Source organism: Osmerus eperlanus, chromosome 22 (assembly GCF_963692335.1).
Source record: "Osmerus eperlanus chromosome 22, fOsmEpe2.1, whole genome shotgun sequence".
Classification (NCBI taxonomy): Eukaryota; Metazoa; Chordata; class Actinopteri; order Osmeriformes; family Osmeridae; genus Osmerus; species Osmerus eperlanus.
In genome coordinates this window covers 9,299,161-9,320,471 of record NC_085039.1, presented here as the reverse complement: position 1 = coordinate 9,320,471, position 21,311 = coordinate 9,299,161, and the positions used below count along the sequence as shown (strand labels likewise).

Sequence of the window (21,311 nt, the reverse complement as noted above, 5' to 3'; positions counted from 1 at the left end):
TGTAAACGCGCCAAAACTCATGCAAACGTTGCTATGGGACACGGTTGTTGCTTGTTGGTGACAGTGTGTGTGAACTGGCCACTGGTGAGGTGAGCGTTGTGTGTCAAAAGGAGAAACTTGTAATAATTGTCTTGACTATTACTATGAACAATACATCCAAGCGAGTAGCTATTAGCTGTTTGCCAAAATTACACTGAAATGAGTAGGTTTATGGTATGGCTAATGAAAGCTTGCGATTTCCGTTATTGTTGGTCAGCTGTTGGTGCGCGCGCATGTGCGTGTGCGCACCTGGAAGAAGGTGTCCCTCATTTGGGGTTGAGAAAGTTGGCAACCCTAGCGCTGCGGCATATTAACCCTCGTGCTGCCTTCGGGTCACATGACCCAAAGGTTCATAACGAACCATCGTTGTGTTTACCCAATTTTACCCAATACAAAACCAAATAAAAATAATTTTCTTTTAACCTTCGCAATGTGGGGGGTCTGAGACAGCCCAACGGTTAAAAGAAAATGCTTCACTTTGTTTTTGTATGCGGTAAAGTTGTCGCAATACGACGGTGGGTCACAATGACTGATGGGTCAGAACGACCCGAAGATAACACAAGGGTTAAATATATTATAAATAGTTTTTCCGCGTGAGAAATACAATGTGTGGCGGGAGTGCGTGACAAAAGACCGAAATGAGTAACTGTCACGCTCAATGCGTGACACTTGAGAGCCCTGTTATTTATGTTACTGCTCAGTTTCAGTTGGTTTCTCTCTCCCTCCCGCTCGAAGAGAAAACAGGAAATGCCCACTCCCAACCTGCCCTGACAAAGAGAAGACCCAATACAGTAAGTAGGATACTGTACATTATTTTGTTGGCAGAGCAACAGAGGACATTTACTGAAAGGATTTACAGAATTCCTCGTACTTCAATCGATTGAATTGTTCAGCAGCACTGTTGGTTGTTGTTTAATATATATTAAACAACCATGCTGATTCACTATGATGGCCAGTAACTTGGTTGAGACTTTCAGAACTTAAGTCAACATAGATCTAGTTCAGACTCACTTTCTGGTGGGTCAGCAGACCAAAGACTAAAAGACCGAAGTCACAAGACTCCAGACTATGGTGTATTTTTTTTTACATCTTCACACAGTTTGCTGTACTGTCTGCAAAAAAAAACGACATAAAAAAATATTTATACAGTATTATGACAGCGGTGATAGGCTACTCTATCGTTATTCAGTCAAAGTTAACCATGTCTATTCTACAGGAGACTTTAGCTCCCATATTAACTTGTGCATTCACATACATATTTGTTGTTGTTGTTTTTTAGCTTTCCGTCTAGCCTTTGACAGCAGGGTGTGGCGCAACATTTTACACAACAAAGGCTCTGTTAAATTTGACATGCTTTCAATTGGTCATAAGGAACAAACACTGCAGCTTGTATGTGAATGCGCTAATGGATAGATTGTTCCAAGTTGCTCTAAATGCTATAAATTGTAATGGGACAGCACTTTGCTGCATTATCTGTAAAATAGTCATGTTGTTGGATCAAATCTGATGAAAGCATATTTGGAATTGATCATCAAAGGACAACCTAGACCTGCACAGGTTAGCGTGACATGCATTTCCTGGGTGATTTTGTCGTTCGTTTGACACCCTCAAGTTTAACAGAAGTTATTAAGTGGTGGCGGATTAAACAGAAGGCTATAGGCTATAGCATTTCCCGTTTTGGCATTTTGATGTGATCATCCACATTAATGATCAAATTTTTATTTTTATGTTTTTTGAATAGTCAACGTCATAAACGTAGTTGTGGAAACTTTATTTTGTCATGTTTGGTGAGTTTCGGCACTTTTCACATAGAATTTACAGAGCCAGACAAGACTTTGCGGACGGTCCGCACATTCTCACGTCTGCTCAAAACTTTCCGTGACGGCCCGCACATTCTCACGTCAAGTAAATCTTTATACATCACAAAGTGTGCGTGAAAACCAGCGTACGCAAGCTTTTTGTGCGTACGCAACGTTTATACATGAGGCCCCTGATTCTTTGAACTGCATCAAAGAGTAAACACACAGGTAATACAGTAGGCATGTGGCATCCACACAACTTGGACCAAATTAAGTAAATATAAGTGATAGGTAGCCTAATGAATAGCATGACATGATGTGTCCAGTCAAATGTTTTCCCCCTGAATACAACAACAACGTGATGTTGCAGTGGAGATGGTCACCATGGTAATGTTATCAGCACTAACCAACCCAACCAGAAGTCTGCTTCAGGAGTTCCACTTGTGTCCACTAGATGTCAGTCTAAGACAGTGTAATACTTGTAGGCTTCCTTTCAGTTACTGTTATGGATCTAAAGCAAAGCTGCCTGAGAACACACTGAATCTTCAGTTTTGGTGTCAGAGACCAGAACCCCATGATATTAATAATCATATCCTACTGAAATGTGAACATTAGCGCCATACATTACATATAGATTCATCTAATTGTAGCTTCTAAGCCATATGTTGTGGATTCATTCAAATTAACTATATATATGATATAATGAAATTAAATGTAATGGATAATTACATTTCTTATGTGTGGTGTTTCTCCTGCGTGTTTGTCTCTTTTCAGCTCCTCCTTCTGTTTCCTATTGGGTCATATAAGCAGTTGGGTGAGGTGAAAGTGAAAGTAAAAAATATGTTTTACAGGATCCATTTTGTGACTACGTACAATAATCTATAAAGCAAATTCTAAAACTGAAAAGCAGATTTTAAAGTAAGTAATTTATAATATTCTTTCACAGTATCATTGTGCACATACATTAACAGATAAGGTGATGTACCAGAGTTACTTTATCTAAGTAAATAACCAAAGGTTTCTAAGAGGAAGTGAAACGGCCTTTTGCTCAGTAATGGCCATGGCCACTTGGTACATTCAGTACCAATTTGGTACATTAAGTACCACGTTGGAATTAATCCAACGATGATTTAACTAGATTACATTTACATTTGTCATTTAGCAGACGCTCTTATCCAGAGCGATTTACAGTAAGTACAGGGACATTCCCCCCGAAGCAAGTAGGGTGAAGTGCCTTGCCCAAGGACACAACGTCATTTGGCAAAACCTTCAGATTACTAGCCCGACTCCCTCACCGCTCAGCCATCTGACTCCCTGACAACTAGATAAAAATAACTTTGATTGTTTCACTTAATCAACCAGCCATGGTGTTGTTTGTCATTTAGAAACAAAGTCGAACTAATTACAATTACATTGTTCTTATCCTTTACACTCTATAAACATAAATCGTCAGAGACACGTGACATGTGACTGATCCGGCAAGGCAAGTTTATTTGTATAGCACATTTCAACAAGGCAATTCAAAGTGATTCACATAAAACCATTAAAAGCATCAAAACATAATACAAAAGAAAACAAGATTCAAGAACATTCAATAAGACATTAAAAACAATCAAAAAGCAAGAAATTAAAAAAAAAAGTTTAAGAAATAAAATGCAGGAGTGAGATGCAGAAAATGATATCCTTGAATCTGGTTCAATTAAAGGCAACAGCAAACAGTGAAGTCTTCAGTCTGGATTAAAAGGAGCTGAGGGCCTCAGCAGACCTGCAGCTTTCAGGGACCTTGTTCCAGATATGTGGAGCAGAAAAACTGAACGCTGCTTCTCCATGTTTAGTTCTGACTCATGGAACACAAAGTAGACCAGTCCCAGATGACCTAAGGGGTCTGGATGGTTCATAAGGTAGCAGCAGATCACAAATGTATTTAGGCCTTAAACCATTCAGTGCTTTATAAACCAGCAGCAGGATTTTAAAGTCAATTCTTTGTTGGACAGGAAGCCAATGCAAAGACCTCAGAACTGGAGTGATGTGATGCAATTTCTTGGTCTTAGTGATCTGTGATTAGCTACAGACATTGTCGGTCCTTCAAGTAAGATTCAAACCAGTTAGGTTCTGCGCCAGTGTCCTACCCAGACTTTTAGTCTGTCTAGTAGTCTGTCATGATCGACCGTGTCGAATGCAGCACTAAGATCCAGTAATAAGTAAGACTGAAGTTCTGCCACTGTCTGTGTTTAAGTGGATGTCGTTGAAGACCTTAACAAGAGCAGTTTCAGTACTGTGGTGCTGACGGAAACCGGACTGGAAGACATCAAAACTGTTATTTTCGGCCAAGAAGTTGTTCAGCTTTTGAAAAACTATTTCAAAAGCTATAATTATTTTACTTAAAAATGGGAGGTTTGATATTGGCCTATAATTTTTCATTATTTTCATTAAACTAGCCATTTTTAAGAGTGGTTTAATAACTGCAGTTTTTAAGGCTTGTGGGAAGACACCTGAGAGAAGGGATGTGTTTATAATTTTGAAAAGATCAGTGGTCATGCAGTGTGAAATATTTAGGCAAAAGTGTGTTGGTAGAATATCCAAGCTGCAGGAGGATGTTTTCAGATGTGGTATAATGTCTTCTAGGCTTCTTTGGTTGATTGAATGAAATTGTGTCATGATATTTGAATGGATGTTGTTATTTAAAGAGGGGGAAAACACAATCAATGAACAGCGTATGTTCTGTATGTGTTATGAATCAGGGTAAAAAGTAAGTCGTCCTATCCTGCTTCTCTTGAGGTAGCAGTTTAATAAGTTTGGATTCTAACTTGTTTGTTTACAGGTCTACAGGTCTGGCTTCAAAATCCTTGTACTAAGCTGATCCTGAAGGAACGTTCTGTATTTAAGAGAGTGGAGAGAGAGGAGGGAGGGAGAGGTAAGGAGTACCCCCGCTGCCTCTAAAATGAGTCTCTCTGGGGAACATGACATGGACACCAAAGCTAAAAGGTAAGATGAGAATCCATGACTGTTCATGACTGTTCTCCCTTTCAGAGCTCAACAGTGATGTTATGACATCATCATAGGTCAGAATACATGAGAGACTGAAGGTCTGTCTCTGTTGTGTTGAAGCCCAATCCAGCAGAGACCAGCCTCACCTGTACCCAGCTGTATGTCCATGAAGAGTGACAGGTCCATGGAACCACCTCTCTTCTTCAGTGATGGAGGAGGACCTTCTAATGAGGAAGGGTATGTACTGACTTCGACTGGTTTTTAATGTTAAGGTGATAAATATTTGGAAGTATAACGTAATCACTAGATTCAGGATCATCATGTGACATTTCTACTGAACGAAGGTTAGAACTCATAGCCTGGCTGATGTTCAGACCAGGTGGTAGAATTACACAGTGACAGCTAGCTGTTATTTAACATGATGTCATTAAGATGTTGAAGTGGTGTACTGTAAGTCTTCTTTTTAGTTATCAATAGTTTAACCACTAGACCACCATCAGACACATCAACCCCTTTGACCTCCTTGTTGTGTTTGATGAGTGAGAGACAGGACCACAACCTACCAGTCCACTGTGCTGCTTTAATGTTGGACTGACATTAAAAGAGACACAATCTCAACACAACCACAACAAACTGGCAAGAAAAAAACTGCAACACAGTGCAACTTCCCCGGACAAAATACAATTATAGATGGCTACCATTTGGTCATTCTATATCTTTGCAGAACAATTAATCAAAGCAGCTGCTCTCTCTAATTCAGTAGAGACTTGAGGCACCTCCAGGATAAGCCTGTGAGTGTGTTAGGTAGTTACAACTTCTCAATTTTAAAATACTTGATATATAATGTCAATACTGAGTTTTTGTATAATAACTTAACATACAACACAAGATAGATCAGTGACTGTTTTGACACACACACAGATGTATGGTCACCCTAGTTATGACCTCCATGCACACACACACACAGACAGCATGACAGTCAGAGTCAAAGCTCTGCAGGTACCAGGCCTGGTATGAGCACAGACCAGGCGGGGCTCAGCCCACTTCGACTGGTTGAGACCAGAAGGTCTTCAACTCCTGGGTGGAGGAGTGCTGCAGTGTCTAAAGCAGGCTGCTAGCAAACATGCAGCCCTGTGTGAGGTGGACCCTGATGTCATTCTTCAGTATCTGGTTGAAACACACTGTGGTGGAAATTCTGAGATCAATTGTAATACAATATTTGATGTCTCTCAAATACAAATGTATTTACAAACAAATTAATATTTATAATTTAAAGGCTGTTAGAAGTGTAAGGCTGGGTGGCAAACCTGCCCCCACCTTTCATATGCTAAAGTCTGGAGTTTCTGGACGGTCTCAACTTGATGGCCCTCACACCCCATTCAAGATTTGGTCTGATTGGTTGGTCTTGTGTATAAAGGGAATTGTAATGCATTGTTCTGTGGATTCTTCATCTCCTCAGACCTTCTCCTCAGTTCTCCCTTGTCCTACTCTCCTACTCTTGCTTTCTCTCTGATTTACAATGATCATGGTAGAGTAGGTAAGATTTAAAGCTTTAATTTTGTAACATGTTTGCCTTGTAATTGATTTCATTCATTTGCAATGTTATTAAATGCGTATTTCATTTTAACCTTACTTTGACCATTCTTGCTATGATTTAACCCATAGAGTCAAATAACCTTAATTCTATTTGTATTGGCATGATTTGGTTCATGCTAATACACTGTTCAGTTTCCCATCTTCCTTTAAACCATAGGGGAATTCGTTTTGGTTGTTTGGACAATATTTAACCCCCTACAGAAGTGAAAGCCTAAAGAAAATCCCTACTAAAACACAGGGTTAGAGATGCTGACTGTAGATACTAAAGTATCCCTCATCACATCCCTACTAAAACACAGGGTTAGAGATGCTGACTGCAGATACTAAAGTATCCCTCATCACATACCTACTAAAACACAGGGTTAGAGATGCTGACTGCCAGCCTGGCTGACATACAGACCATGTGGTAAAGGTTCACAGTGAGAGATACAGAGTAACAACAGGTATGCACCTGCCTGTCTGACTCTCATTCATGTTGAACAGCAACATTTAAGCATGCTTCTGACCCTACTAATGAATGACTATAGCAACATATGTTGGACAGTGTGATATATCTGTGGTGTCTACTTTAGTGATTTATGTTTGTACAACACTTTGTTGTGTTTGACAGGATCAGACTGCAGAGACCAGCCTCACCTGTACCCAGCTGTGTGTCCATGAAGAGTGACAGGTCTATGGATCCACCTTTCACATTCAGAGACAAAGACATTACTACTAGACAAGGGTAAGAACATTGTCTATTAATAAAAACATTGTCTCTGGGACAGTGAGGCCTTTCTCTGTATTTATCTAAAAACTCATCTAATCCAGTGCTATGATGATCAACATATTTCATCTCCTTAGAATATGTATGTATATTTATCTCTTTACCTAAAGTAGCTTTGTTACTGTAATATTTGTGTCTAACAGGATCAAACAGCAAAGACCAGCGTCACCTGTACCCAGCTGTGTGTCCGTGAAGAGTGACAGGTCCATGGAACCACCTCTCTTCTTCAGTGATGGAGGAGGACCTTCTAAAGAGGAAGGGTATGTACTGACTTCTACTGGTTTTTAATGTTAAGGTGATAAATATTTGGAAGTATAACGTAATCACTAGATTCAGGATCATCATGTGACATTTCTACTGAACGAAGGTTAGAACTCATAGCCTGGCTGATGTTCAGACCAGGTGGTAGAATTACACAGTGACAGCTAGCTGTTATTTAACATGATGTCATTAAGATGTTGAAGTGGTGTACTGTAAGTCTTCTTTTTAGTTATCAATAGTTTAACCACTAGACCACCATCAGACACATCAACCCCTTTGACCTCCTTGTTGTGTTTGATGAGTGAGAGACAGGACCACAACCTACCAGTCCACTGTGCTGCTTTAATGTTGGACTGACATTAAAAGAGACACAATCTCAACACAACCACAACAAACTGGCAAGAAAAAAACTGCAACACAGTGCAACTTCCCCGGACAAAATACAATTATAGATGGCTACCATTTGGTCATTCTATATCTTTGCAGAACAATTAATCAAAGCAGCTGCTCTCTCTAATTCAGTAGAGACTTGAGGCACCTCCAGGATAAGCCTGTGAGTGTGTTAGGTAGTTACAACTTCTCAATTTTAAAATACTTGATATATAATGTCAATACTGAGTTTTTGTATAATAACTTAACATACAACACAAGATAGATCAGTGACTGTTTTGACACACACACAGATGTATGGTCACCCTAGTTATGACCTCCATGCACACACACACACAGACAGCATGACAGTCAGAGTCAAAGCTCTGCAGGTACCAGGCCTGGTATGAGCACAGACCAGGCGGGGCTCAGCCCACTTCGACTGGTTGAGACCAGAAGTTCAGTCAAGACACTCACGTGATTGATTTTACCATTTATTCATATACATGAAAAATAGGTTTAACATTGGCGGAATGGATGTACATGGGGAAGCGCTCCCTGCCTTCACTGCAGCATGCATGACATGAGGCAGGGAGCAACGAGTTAAATCTCCCAACGGGGAGAACAGACAGACAACATGGGGAGAAGGGGATGGTGGTGGGTGGCAGCAGCGCAGAACACAAGGGTAATCGAGGACGCGTGTGCGCGCATGTGTGCGACTTTATAGCGCCGCCTATCAAGCTAAGCCTATGGGCTGAGAACACGGCGATGGGTGATATGACGCGCGCTGCCCGAGTGCCATGCCTGAACTTGCTTCGCTCATGTCTTCAACTCCTGGGTGGAGGAGTGCTGCAGTGTCTAAAGCAGGCTGCTAGCAAACATGCAGCCCTGTGTGAGGTGGACCCTGATGTCATTCTTCAGTATCTGGTTGAAACACACTGGTGGAAATTCTGAGAATCTGAGAATGTGTCTCCATACAAATGTATTAACGAACAAACAATTGAACACAGAACAACCATCTTTAACACACAAACCTTAGACAATACACATAACAATCTGCAGATTGGCTCAAACACGGAGAGGGTCTAAAGTCAACGCCTGTCTCCTGCATTTCTTTCATCAGACAATAACATAAAAACATCTGGCCATGAATCAGATGATCAGAGTCCACGTACATCTAAAATCATCTAAATACCTCAACGGATTCTGATGCTCAACGCATCTTCACCTGCAATATTGGAAGGAGCGCCATGGAATTTGTCAAGCATATGGTTTAAGGAAATTATTGAATATTCAGACAGCTAGTGTCCAACAAGAAACCCCCTCATGGAAAGGAACAAATATAAAAGAAACAGTGCCATCTAGTGGTATAGAAGATAGTTAAATCGGTATCACTCATAAACAGTGTCTGTGTGTATGCATGAATGGAGACAGTTCAGTATTTTAGTCGTAGATATTTAGCCCATGTGTATGTGGTTCATGTGTTTAAGTGATGTCATCTCTTGTCCACAGAGATCAACAGAGGTCAGACCAGAGTCACCATGAGGACATCAACCAGATGGAGCTGGCTGACCCTCTGGAGAAAAGTAAGAGACTCCATATTTAGTCTTAGTCAACCAATTGATGGTATATGATGAAGGTTACATATACAGTACGAAGAAAGTTATGAGTAGTATATAGTAACCAAATGTTGTGTAGGTATTCCTATGACCTGATACTATGTGTTAGTATACTAAGCTGTTTCATTATTGCGTAACTGATAAATGATCATATAGTTATAATATGTTTTGAATTGAATATAAAGGACACATTGTCAATTCATATAGAATTTTTTGTGAATAATCAGAACAAAGTTTAACAAAAAAACCCACTTGTGTTTTTTCAGATGAGCGTGTCGAGATTTGTATACAGAAATTCAAATCTGAACTGAAGGAGAAGTTTAAAACTGTCATTGAAGGCATAGCTCAACAAGGAAACTCAACTCTTCTAAAAAATATCTACACAGATCTCTACATCACAGAGGTTGAGAGTGGAGAGGTCAATAATTAACATGAGGTGAGACAGATTGAGACAGCATTCAGGAAATCAGCAAGACCAGAGACAGCCATCAGATGCAACAACATCTTTAAACCCTCAGCTGGACGAGACACAACTATCAGAATTGTTCTTACAACAGGAGTTGCTGGCATCGGAAAAACTGTCTCTGTGGAGAAGTTCATCACGGACTGGGCTGAGGGACTAGCCAATCAGGAAATCCAGTTCATCTTTCCTCTGCCGTTTCGAGAGCTGAATCTGTTGGATGGAGAAGAGTTCAGTCTGATGGAACTTGTCCATCACTTCTTCTCAGAAACCAGACAGGGAATCTCCAACTATGACAAGTACAACGTTCTGTTTGTCTTTGATGGTCTGGATGAGTGTCGACTGCCCTTAGCCTTCAAAAAGAACAAGAGCTGGTGTGATGTCACAGAGTCCACCTCAGTGGACGTGCTGCTGACCAACCTGATCAGAGGAAACCTGCTTCCCTCTGCCCTCATCTGGATAACCACTCGACCTGCAGCAGCCAATCAGATTCCTTCAGAGTGTGTTGACCTGGTGACACAGGTACGAGGGTTCAATGATCCACAGAAGGAGGAGTACATCATGAAGAGATGCAGTGATGAGATCCTGGCCAGGAGAATCATCTCACACATCAAGGCATCAAGGACTCTCTACATCATGTGCCACATTCCAGTCTTCTCTTGGATTACTGTTACAGTCCTTGAACACATGCTGAGAACAGAGAAGAAAGAGAAGATGCCCAAGACCCTGACTGAGATGTACACAGCCTTCCTGGTGTTACAGACCAAACAGAAGAAGGTGAAGTATCATGGAAAAACTGAGACAGATCCACACTGGGATGAAGAGAGCATTAAGAGCATTCTGTCACTGGGAGAACTGGCCTTCCACCAGATGGAGAAAGGCAACCTGATTTTCTATGAGAAAGACCTGAGCGAGTGTGGCATTGATGTCCGTGATGCCTCAGTGTGCTCAGGAGTGTTCACACAGATCTTCAGACAGGATGGTAAAGTCTTCCAGGAGAAGGTGTTCTGCTTTGTCCATCTGAGCTTTCAGGAGTTTCTGGCGGCTGTGTTTGTGTTTCTCTCATTCTACAACGATGAGAATCTGATGTCTGAGACTCCATCAGCTTCCAGCTCCAGCAAACTGTTGGCTTTGTTCAGAGAGAAACCAGAAGTCCGATTCTACAAGAGTGCTGTGGACAAGGCCTTGCAGAGTAAGAATGGATGCCTGGACCTTTTCCTCCGCTTCCTCCTGGGCCTCTCAATGGAGTCCAACCAGACTCACTTACGAGGCCTACTGACTCAGACAAGTAACAAGACAGAGAGCCATGAGGAAACAGTCAAGTACATCAAGAAGAAGATCAGAGAGGATCCCTCTCCAGAGAGATGCATGAATCTGTTCCACTGTCTGAATGAACTGAATGACCATTCTCTGGTGGAGGAGATCCAACAGTACCTGAGCTCAGGAAGTCTCTCCAGTGGGAAGAAGCTCTCATCTACACAGTGGTCAGCTCTTTTCTTTGTGTTGCTGACTTCAGAAGAGAAGATGGATGTGTTTGACTTGAAGATATACTCCAGATCAGAGGAAGGTCTTCTGAGGCTTCTGCCAGTGGTCAAAGACTCCAAAACTGCTCTGTATGTATAAAACATTATTATTTATTTTTTTACAATAAAATGACTTCACACATGTACATTGTGATGTGATATTTGATCATCGTATGATCCTATCATACAAACTATGACTCTGATGATGTCTCATGTTCTCCTTATGTTATTAGGCTGAATGACTGTAACCTCTCAGCACGGTGCTGTGAAGCACTGGCCTCAGCTCTCCCCTCCTCAGATCTGACACAGCTGGACTTGAGGAACAATCGCCTGGGGGATTCAGGCATGAAGCTGCTCTCTGCTGGACTGGGGAATCCACTCTGCAAACTGGAGACACTGAGGTCTGTATTTATGTTCAACATGAGACAATAGCAAAGTTATAATAGCACAATGTCTTCGTATGGTTGATTTTAGACAATATATTTTAGTCTCAAGTTGGGTATAAACATCATACCAAGAATAAGACATGCTTTCTGTCATCACTGAGTAATTTGATATGAAACAGGTTGCTCTGCTGCATTTGAACCGATCTAAAACCAAAAGCATAGCTTGTACCTAATGATTGGCCCATATTTTTAGTCAACCTTTTGTTTATTTTGGACAGAATTGTCTGACCAAAGTGTTTCTGACCATGTGCAAAATGATTGTAGGAGGCATGGCATGCAATGAAATTAAGCTTATTTGAAATGTAAACTCAAAATCAATTTTGCATAAAGATACAACCTGTCATCCATCATACACTATGTGAACATCTGGGGTTTCCCTCATCACAGTGCAAAAAAAATGTTAGGGTCACTAGGAAAAATAAGCCATTTCAAGTTGAAAACCCCCCATCATTTAAGGGTTTTCTCTGCTGTTAAATATAATGACAGGTTATGTTTGACCCTGAAGACAACACAAGGGTTAAGATATACCAGACATCATATTATTGTTAATTTACCTGGGGTAGATGTTCTGAGTTGGCACATGTCAGTTTGGGCAGTGGTAGTCACAGGGCTGGGAAGTAGGATCAGCACAGAATGACAGAACAGCCAGGTAGATGGACAGGAAGGAAACAGGAACTCTGTGCTCCATCATGAGGCCGATGTCCACTTGGCAGACCAGACCAGGTGTTGACAGCTCAACTCCCCACACCACAGGGAGGGGGAAGAAAGTAGGATTAGAGATGCAAATGTACAAATAACAGTTTAAATAACTGTAAGGGTGAGATCCCTACTGGTTAACTGTAAACTAGTGTAGCAGTTCAGTCGTAAGACTGACTCAAAATAACAATAAGGGTTTTTGATGGAACCCTAAACACCAAGACAGTGCCATCCTCCCTGATTGAAACATGAAGTCTGTTCCAAAGGAGAGAAGCTCTATATGAGAACACCTTGTCCACCTGTTGTTTTCAGCTTGCAACAGTTACTAGCCACAACACCCATGGAAAATGATCAGACTGATATTCTTTATTTCTACCTCTAGAGGGTAGAATTGTTTCTGATCCCTCCCTAATGATTACCTTGGGTCTTACTCATTACTGAGGGAGTCAGATGGCTGAGCGGTGAGGGAATCGGGCTACTAATCCGAAGGTTGCCAGTTCGATTCCCGGTCATGCCAACTGACGTTGTGTCCTTGGGCAAGGCACTTCACCCTACTTGCCTCGGGGGAATGTCCCTGTATTTACTGTAAGTCGCTCTGGATAAGAGCGTCTGCTAAATGACTAAATGTAATGTAATGTACCTTCTACAGGCTGTTAGGCTGTCACATCACAGAGGAAGGATGTGCTTCTCTGAGCTCAGCTCTGAAGTCAACCTCCTTCCTGAGACAACTAGATCTAAGTAACAATGATCTGAAGGATGCCGGCATGAAGCTGCTTTCTGCTGGACCGGGGAACCCACTCTGCAAACTGGAGACACTGAGGTATGCAATCAAATTCAACTAGTTACACAATATCACCACACACTGTGGCTCTAAGTTTGTGGTTAATTCAAGGTAAAAGGAAGCCAGCCAAAGAATATTCAGGGCAGGCTAGGGTCATATTCCACATTCAGGTACAGGGCGGCTGGCAGGCTCAGAGTCAGGGCAGGCAGGAGGTCTGGCAGGTAACTAAGAGGCGGAAAAGATTAAAGGAGGTAGAAAAAAACACAAGGAAGGCTTCTGTAGGCTTGACAAACAAGAACTGGCCCCAAATAGAAACCACAGGGATAAATGAGGGTAGGAAGGAGACACCTGGAGTGGGTGGAGACAACCATGACACGGGTGAAACAGATCAGGGTATGACAGGAATCTGTATAAGACAAACTACTCCATTATATTATTGTAGGTTGACTTGGGCAGTATGTTTTGTATTGTTCTGCTAATGTACTGCTTCACATGTGGTTGACACCCTAACTCTGCATTAAAGGTTGTGGGTCAGAAAAGGTGCCTTGTATATACTGAGAGACCTGCTACTGGATGTAGCATGTAATGCATTCTTTGTGTATTGTACTACTATGTAACTGGATGTACAACTTTCTACATATTAAAGGATGGTATTGCATTTAAGATAAAGGGAAAGTTAACCAACCAGGACAGGCAGTCATCTGACTGATCAAAACGTCTTGGTGTTTGAGAGGGAAATGATCGGACTGATATTCCATATTCCTACCTCTAGAGGGTGTTAGTGTTTGTGATCCCTCCCTAATGATTACCTTCTACAGGCTGTCAGACTGTCACATCACAGAGGAAGGCTGTGCTTCTCTGAGCTCAGCTCTGAAGTCAACCTCCTTCCTGAGACAACTGGATCTAAGTAACAATGATCTGAAGGATGCCGGCATGAAGCTGCTCTCTGCTGGACTGGGGAACCCACTCTGCAAACTGGAGACACTGAGGTCTGTATTTATGCACAATGTACACAATGTTTTTGTATGGTAGCTTTAGACAATAGAGTTGAGTCTCAAGTTCAACTTCATGCCAAGAATGAGATATGCCTTCTAGTCATCAGTGAGGACTAGTTTGATAAGAAACAGGCAGATTTGCCGCATCTGAAACACTCTAAAACAGTGGTTCCCAATCCTGGTCCTCAGGGCCCCATGTCCTGCATGTTTTAGATGTTTCCCTGCTCCAACACACCTGATTCAAATGAATGTGTCGTTATCCAGCTCTGCAGAAGCCTGCTTAAGACCATTCATTTTTCCACACTGAATCTGTCAAATTCACTTCTGTTACGTCATGTAAACTAACCACCTTACTCTGACTTTATGTGCTACAGAGCTTTCAACGCGAGCGACAAAATAAATAGAAACGGGGTGTCCGACAAGAAGTTCACTCACTTTTGCACTGACGAGCCCAAAATACAATTTCTGCCTACGCCCCTGCCGCAGAGTAATATAATTGCGATATTGTGATATTTCATAAAATTCTGAAGCAGCGGCAGCATGATTTACGCTACATCGAGCTGTCATAGTACTCGGTTTAGAGAGAACTTATTAAAAGGAAGGGTCACGTGGCCGTGAACATTTCTTTCTGCAATAGTGGATCGATATGATCCATGTTTTACGTCTCGGACTGCTTAAGAATAGGGGCTAAAGCCCCGATTTGATCTGTTGGGTTCATTCAAGTCAGGTTTGGGACTTGAATCCTAGTTTTTTTGAGCAGGCTTCATGTAACAGACTTCTGGTCCTGATGTTCCATATACAGTTAGGTCCATAAGTATTTGGACATTGACACAATTTTCATCATTTTGGCTCTGTATACCACCACAATGGATTTGAAATTAAACAATCAAGATGTGCTTTAAGTGCAGACTTTCAGCTTTAATTTCAGGGTATTTACATCCAAATCAGGTGAACGGTGTAGGAATTACAATACATTTTATATGTGCCCCCCCCCCTTTTTAAGGGACCAAAAGTAATTGGACAATTGGCTGCTCAGCTGTTCCATGGCCAGGTGTATGTTATTCCCTCATAAAGGGAGTTCGTTATTTCATTGACAAGGAGCAGATAAAAGGTCTAGAGTTCATTTCAAGTATGGTATTTGTGTTTGGAATCTGTTGCTGTCAACTCTCAATATGAAGTCCAAAGAGCTGTCACCATCAGTGAAGCAAGCCATCGTTAGGCTGAAAAATCAAAACAAACCTATCAGAGAGATAGCAAAAACATTAGGTGTGGCCAAATCAACTGTTTGGTACATTCTTAAAAAGAAAGAAAGCACTGGTGAGCTCAGCAACACCAAAAGACCCGGAAGACCACGGAAAACAACTGTGGTGGATGACAGAAGAATTCTTTCCCTGGTGAAGAAAAACCCCTTCACAACAGTTGGCCAGATCAAGAACACTCTCCAGGAGGTAGGCGTATCTGTGTCAAAGTCAACAATTAAGAGAAGACTTCACCAGAGTAAATACAGAGGGTTCACCACAAGATGTAAACCATTGGTGAGTCTCAAAAACAGGAAGACCAGATTAGAGTTTGCCAAAAAACATCTAAAAGAGCCTGTACAGTTCTGGAACAACATCCTATGGACAGATGAGACCAAGATCAACTTGTACCAGAATGATGGGAAGAGAAGAGTATGGAGAAGGGAAGGAACTGCTCATGATCCAAAGCATACCACCTCATCAGTGAAGCATGGTGGAGGTAGTGTTATGGCGTGGGCATGTATGGCTGCCAATGGAACTGGTTCCCTTGTATTTATCGATGATGTGACTGCTGACAAAAGCAGTAGGATGAATTCTGAAGTGTTTCGGGCAATATTATCTGCTCAGATTCAGCCAAATGCTTCAGAACTCATAGGACGGCGCTTCACAGTGCAGATGGACAATGACCCGAAGCATACTGCGAAAGCAACCAAAGTTTTTTAAGGCAAAGAAGTGGAATGTTCTGCAATGGCCAATTCAATCACCTGACCTAAATCCAATTGAGCATGCATTTCACTTGCTAAAGACAAACCTGAAGGGAAAATGCCCCAAGAACAAGCAGGAACTGAAGACAGTTGCAGTAGAGGCCTGGCAGAGCATCACCAGGGACGAAACCCAGCGTCTGGTGATGTCTATGGGTTCCAGACTTCAGGCTGTCATTGACTGCAAAGGATTTGCAACCAAGTATTAAAAGTGACAATTAGATTTATGATTTTGTTTGTTTGTCCAAATATTTTTGGTCCCTTAAAAAGGGGGGGGCCACATATAAAATGTGTTGTAATTCCAACACCGTTCACCTGATTTGGATGTAAATACCCTGAAATTAAAGCTGAAAGTCTGCACTTAAAGCACATCTTGATTGTTTCATTTCAAATCCATTGTGGTGGTATACAGAGCCAAAATGATGAAAATTATGTCAATGTCCAAATACTTATGGACCTAACTGTAACTACTACCACCAAACTGAACACAAACCTTCCTGAACTGGGGGAAATGGTCGCTGTCTAATGAGGGAGAGGTGCAGCTATGACAGCACCTGCCAAATGAACCCCTCTGTGCTGACACACTGTGGAGGCCCAGATGGATTCTGTCACAACATTGATCCTCTTTCTACAGGCTGTCAGGCTGTCTGGTCACAGAGGAAGGATGTGCTTCTCTGGCCTCAGCTCTGAGGTCCAACCCCTTCCACCTGAGGGAACTGGACCTGAGCTACAATCATCCAGGAGAAAAAGGATTGAAGCTGCTCTCTGCTGGACTGGAGGATCCACACTGCAGACTGGAGAAACTCAAGTAAGGACATGTTTGTGTTTTTATATACCTCTTCATGTAATGTTGCTTAACACTGAACATACATAAGTATGTTAATAGGCCTTGCATTTCATGATGATACAATTACTGACTGCATGTTTATTTAGGACAGTGGGTTAGGAAGAGATAAGCCCTATATAATCTACAATAGCCTTTAGTGCAATTATGATTATATAGCTACAATCATAATTGTATTTCCTGGGGTCTATTCCAGAAAGTGGGTTTAAGTGAAAACAGTGAGTTTGTTAACCCTGAGATGAGGGAAACTCTGTGTTTTCTGTTCCAGAAAGAGAGGAAACACAAACTCTGTTACGTTACCATGGTAATGCCCAGTCATGCTCCGTTAAAAAAAAGAAGAATGTGCCAGTTGTTTTACCATTCATTCTTTTTTCTCATCACGGCGATGTACATGTCAAACTCATAATTCCACACAAGAACATTGTAGCGGGGTTTGCTCGTTTAAGATTAGCATTACTTAATTTCTAATAAAGTATGTAGTTCTTAGGGGCACCACCTCTTATTGTTAAAGGGACAGAGGAAACCTTATTGAATAATATTGAATAATAGCCTTCGTAATAATCAGTCTAATCTTAAGTAGTGAATTCTATGAAAGTAGAGCAGATCAGATAACGTGAGTGATACGCGAATATTATACACAATGATTTATTTAGGAGAATGTAATTATAATGAACAAATACCAGATAAGTTATGGGTTAGTCAGAGTAGTACAGTGGCTGTATGCAAATAAGGGCGAGCAACACAATGGCTGTGTAGAGCGCGTGTGAAGGGGGGAGGGAGAGAGAGAGTGGGAGAGGGGTAGAGAGGGACAGGTAGGCCTTTGGGGTAACAATGGACGAGCAAGGGCAACTGACTTAACAAGGGTTAAGTTAACTCATTTGTAAAATACAATCAAATATCAACAATTTAATCACAACATGCCAATATGTCACAAGTAAGAAATATTGCAAATGGCAGTTACTTTTGTTGGTTTGAAGAAGGAGTCAAAGGTTCGTTATGTCCAACGAATAGAAAACGGAATCTCTCGTCAAAGTTCCGGGCGCTCAGTGAATGTGCCAATTAACCCTTGTGTTATCTTCGGGTCATTCTGACCCATCAGTCATTGTGACCCACCGTCGTATTGCGACAGATTTACCGCATACAAAGACAAAGTGAAGCTTTTTCTTTTAACCGTTGGGCTGTCTCAGACCCCCCTCTTTGCAAAAGTTAAAATAAAATTATTTTAATTTGTTTTTGTATTGGGTAAAATTGGGTAAACACAACGATGGTTCGTTATGAACCTTTGGGTCATGTGACCCGAAGGCAGCACGAGGGTTAAGAGGAATAGGTTAGAGAGTGACACGTTCACCTCAGTTTAATCCTATGAACAAGCGGGGGTGATTGTACGTTTGGGGGTTTTATACTCCAAAGAAGAAGGGGGGGTCCCCGTGAAGGTGACCTCTTTCATTGGTCAGTTTCCCCCCACCTGGGCGTCGTCCTGAGATCTGCCTAGGTGTGAAGTAGCTGTACCTTTGAGTTCCATTATTTCAACTGTCCATGGAATGCTTAAACTTCAGAATATAACAATACAACATTCATAAATGGTTTTGTTAGTATGGTACAATCATTTTGATATCAAGATTGGCTGACTTAACTATACTTGAGATGAGCTCCCCTCAGGGATGCCTTCAGCCACTGGTTGCCCAGCGTTCTGGCTCAGAGCCAGCTCTTCTGCCTCTGTCAGAGGTGGTGCCCTCCTCTGACTTCTTTCTGTCAGCCCACTACAAGTCAAATGTTAATATACTGAGCAGGATATTAGGTGTGACAACATCTATGTGTTAAAACAGCATTCTGTTAGGGATGAAAGCTACTACAAGTTGAGACAGCCACTGAATGATATTTACTTGGTTTAATCCTTTAATCCATAGTATTGTTCCACCACTTGTTCAGCTGTAGTAAGACGTGTGGTTACATGTCAAACAAATAGACTGCATTGAAATTCACTCAATGACCAATTGTCTGTCTTTTGCTGTTGCAGTTGTTGTTTATCTTTCAGCAAATGTCTTCATACTCGCCTGCACGCATGAGAATTTCTAATTCCAGTGAATTAGAATTTAACTAAATCAGATCAGCTTTTCTGGAACCGATAACTCTGTGCTTCCCCATCTCAGGGTTCATCAAGTCAGAGTTCAGGGTTAGGCTCAGAGTTTGTAAAACCTGCTTTCTCATCCTCATCATTCCTCTGCTCATCCCTACAGTGTGGATCATGGTGGAGAGTGCTGGATCAAACCTGGTCTTAGGAAATGTGAGTATTGACTGCTACTTGGTTCTAGTACACAGGGTCATTCAAGGGACAATACCATTGGTGACTTTGACACTGTCTCTCCTCCTTCCCCTTCCTTCTCCCCTCCTTACTCCCTGCCCTCCCTTCTCCTCTTTCCTGTTCCCCTCCCCTCTCTCCTCCACCCTCCCTTGGGGGGGGAGGAGGTCACGGGGTGGGGGGAGAGGAGGTCAGGGGGGTGGGGGGAGAGGAGGTCAGGGGGGTGGGGGGAGAGGAGGTCAGGGGGTGGGGGGAGAGGAGGTCAGGGGGGTGGGGGGGTGGAGGGAGAGGAGGCCAGGGGGTGGGGGGAGAGGAGGTCAGGGGGGTGGGGGGAGAGGAGGTCAGGGGGTGGGGGGAGAGGAGGTCAGGGGGTGGGGGGAGAGGAGGTCAGGGGGGTGGGGGGAGAGGAGGTCAGGGGGGTGGGGGGGTGGAGGGAGAGGAGGCCAGGGGGGTGGGGGGAGAGGAGGTCAGGGGGTGGGGGGGTGGAGGTCAGGGGGGTGGGGGGGTGGAGGGAGAGGAGGTCAGGGGGGTGGGGGGAGAGGAGGTCAGGGGGGTGGGGGGGTGGAGGGAGAGGAGGCCAGGGGGTGGGGGGAGAGGAGGTCAGGGGGGTGGGGGGAGAGGAGGTCAGGGGGGTGGGGGGAGAGGAGGTCAGGGGGTGGGGGGAGAGGAGGTCAGGGGGTGGGGGGAGAGGAGGTCAGGGGGGTGGGGGGAGAGGAGGTCAGGGGGGTGGGGGGAGAGGAGGTCAGGGGGGTGGGGGGGTGGAGGGAGAGGAGGTCAGGGGGGTGGGGGGAGAGGAGGTCAGGGGGGTGGGGGGGTGGGGGGAGAGGAGGTCAGGGGGGTGGGGGGAGAGGAGGTCAGGGGGTGGGGGGGTGGAGGTCAGGGGGGTGGGGGGGTGGAGGGAGAGGAGGCCAGGGGGTGTATGTTAGGCCTATATGTTACTATTGGGGGATACTACTATATGGGGAGTCAGGTGGCTGAGCAGTGAGGGAGTCGGACTAGTAATCCGAAGGTTGCCAGTTCGATTCCCGGTCATGCCAACTGACGTTGTGTCCTTGGGCAAGGCACTTCACCCTACTTGCCTCGGGGGAATGTCCCTGTACTTACTGTAAGTCGCTCTGGATAAGAGCGTCTGCTAAATCACTGAACTGAACTGAACACTGAACTCATGTACTATTATGATGATGATGATGATGTTACTTTCACAAAACCAAAGTTTCTGCTAGCTATGATGCTTGTTCTGGTAACTAAGGGAATTTTAAAGGTCGCTGATGGTCACCGAATCAGTCCAATCGCGTTGAAGTAAGAACGATAGGAAACCATGTCATTGGTTAGGGCGCAAAGACTTGCGCCCCAGAATCGTACTTTCAATCCGCCAATGAAAAGCTGTTCCTGCTGAAATGACAGCAAAAAGTTAACTAGCTTCCATAGACTTTGCTGTTACCGGCACCCTTCACCTGAAGGAGGGGCTTTTCTCAGTAATGACGAATGGCAATATATTATGCTTGGTCACATTTGACTCTGACTTGACACTGGTTACTGTTACTAGCTTACTGTTATTGTTAATACCATTATCTATGTATTATCTGGCTTTTTTTTTTTTTTTTTTTGTATTTTATGTATTATACCTTTGTTATGTAAGTGGCTATTTATTTGTTGTATTCTTTCTTGCATAATCTTCAATAAAATTACAAAAAATACAATAATAATAATGTTCCTTTTTGTGCTTGCGCCCTGTTTGTATCCGCAAGCACATTTCCAGGCTACTTTTCTTGAGGTAAGCAAATAAATGGGGTGCTAGTTTACCCATTTCGGATTGGATTCAAACTTGGCA

The 21,311-nt window shown here is 42.8% G+C and overlaps 1 pseudogene; it reads left to right on the top strand.

Moving 5' to 3' along the window:
• The first annotated feature begins 2,675 nt into the window (after positions 1 to 2,675).
• LOC134008806 (NACHT, LRR and PYD domains-containing protein 12-like) lies at positions 2,676 to 19,626 on the top strand (annotated as a pseudogene).
• The last annotated feature ends 1,685 nt before the right edge of the window (positions 19,627 to 21,311 follow it).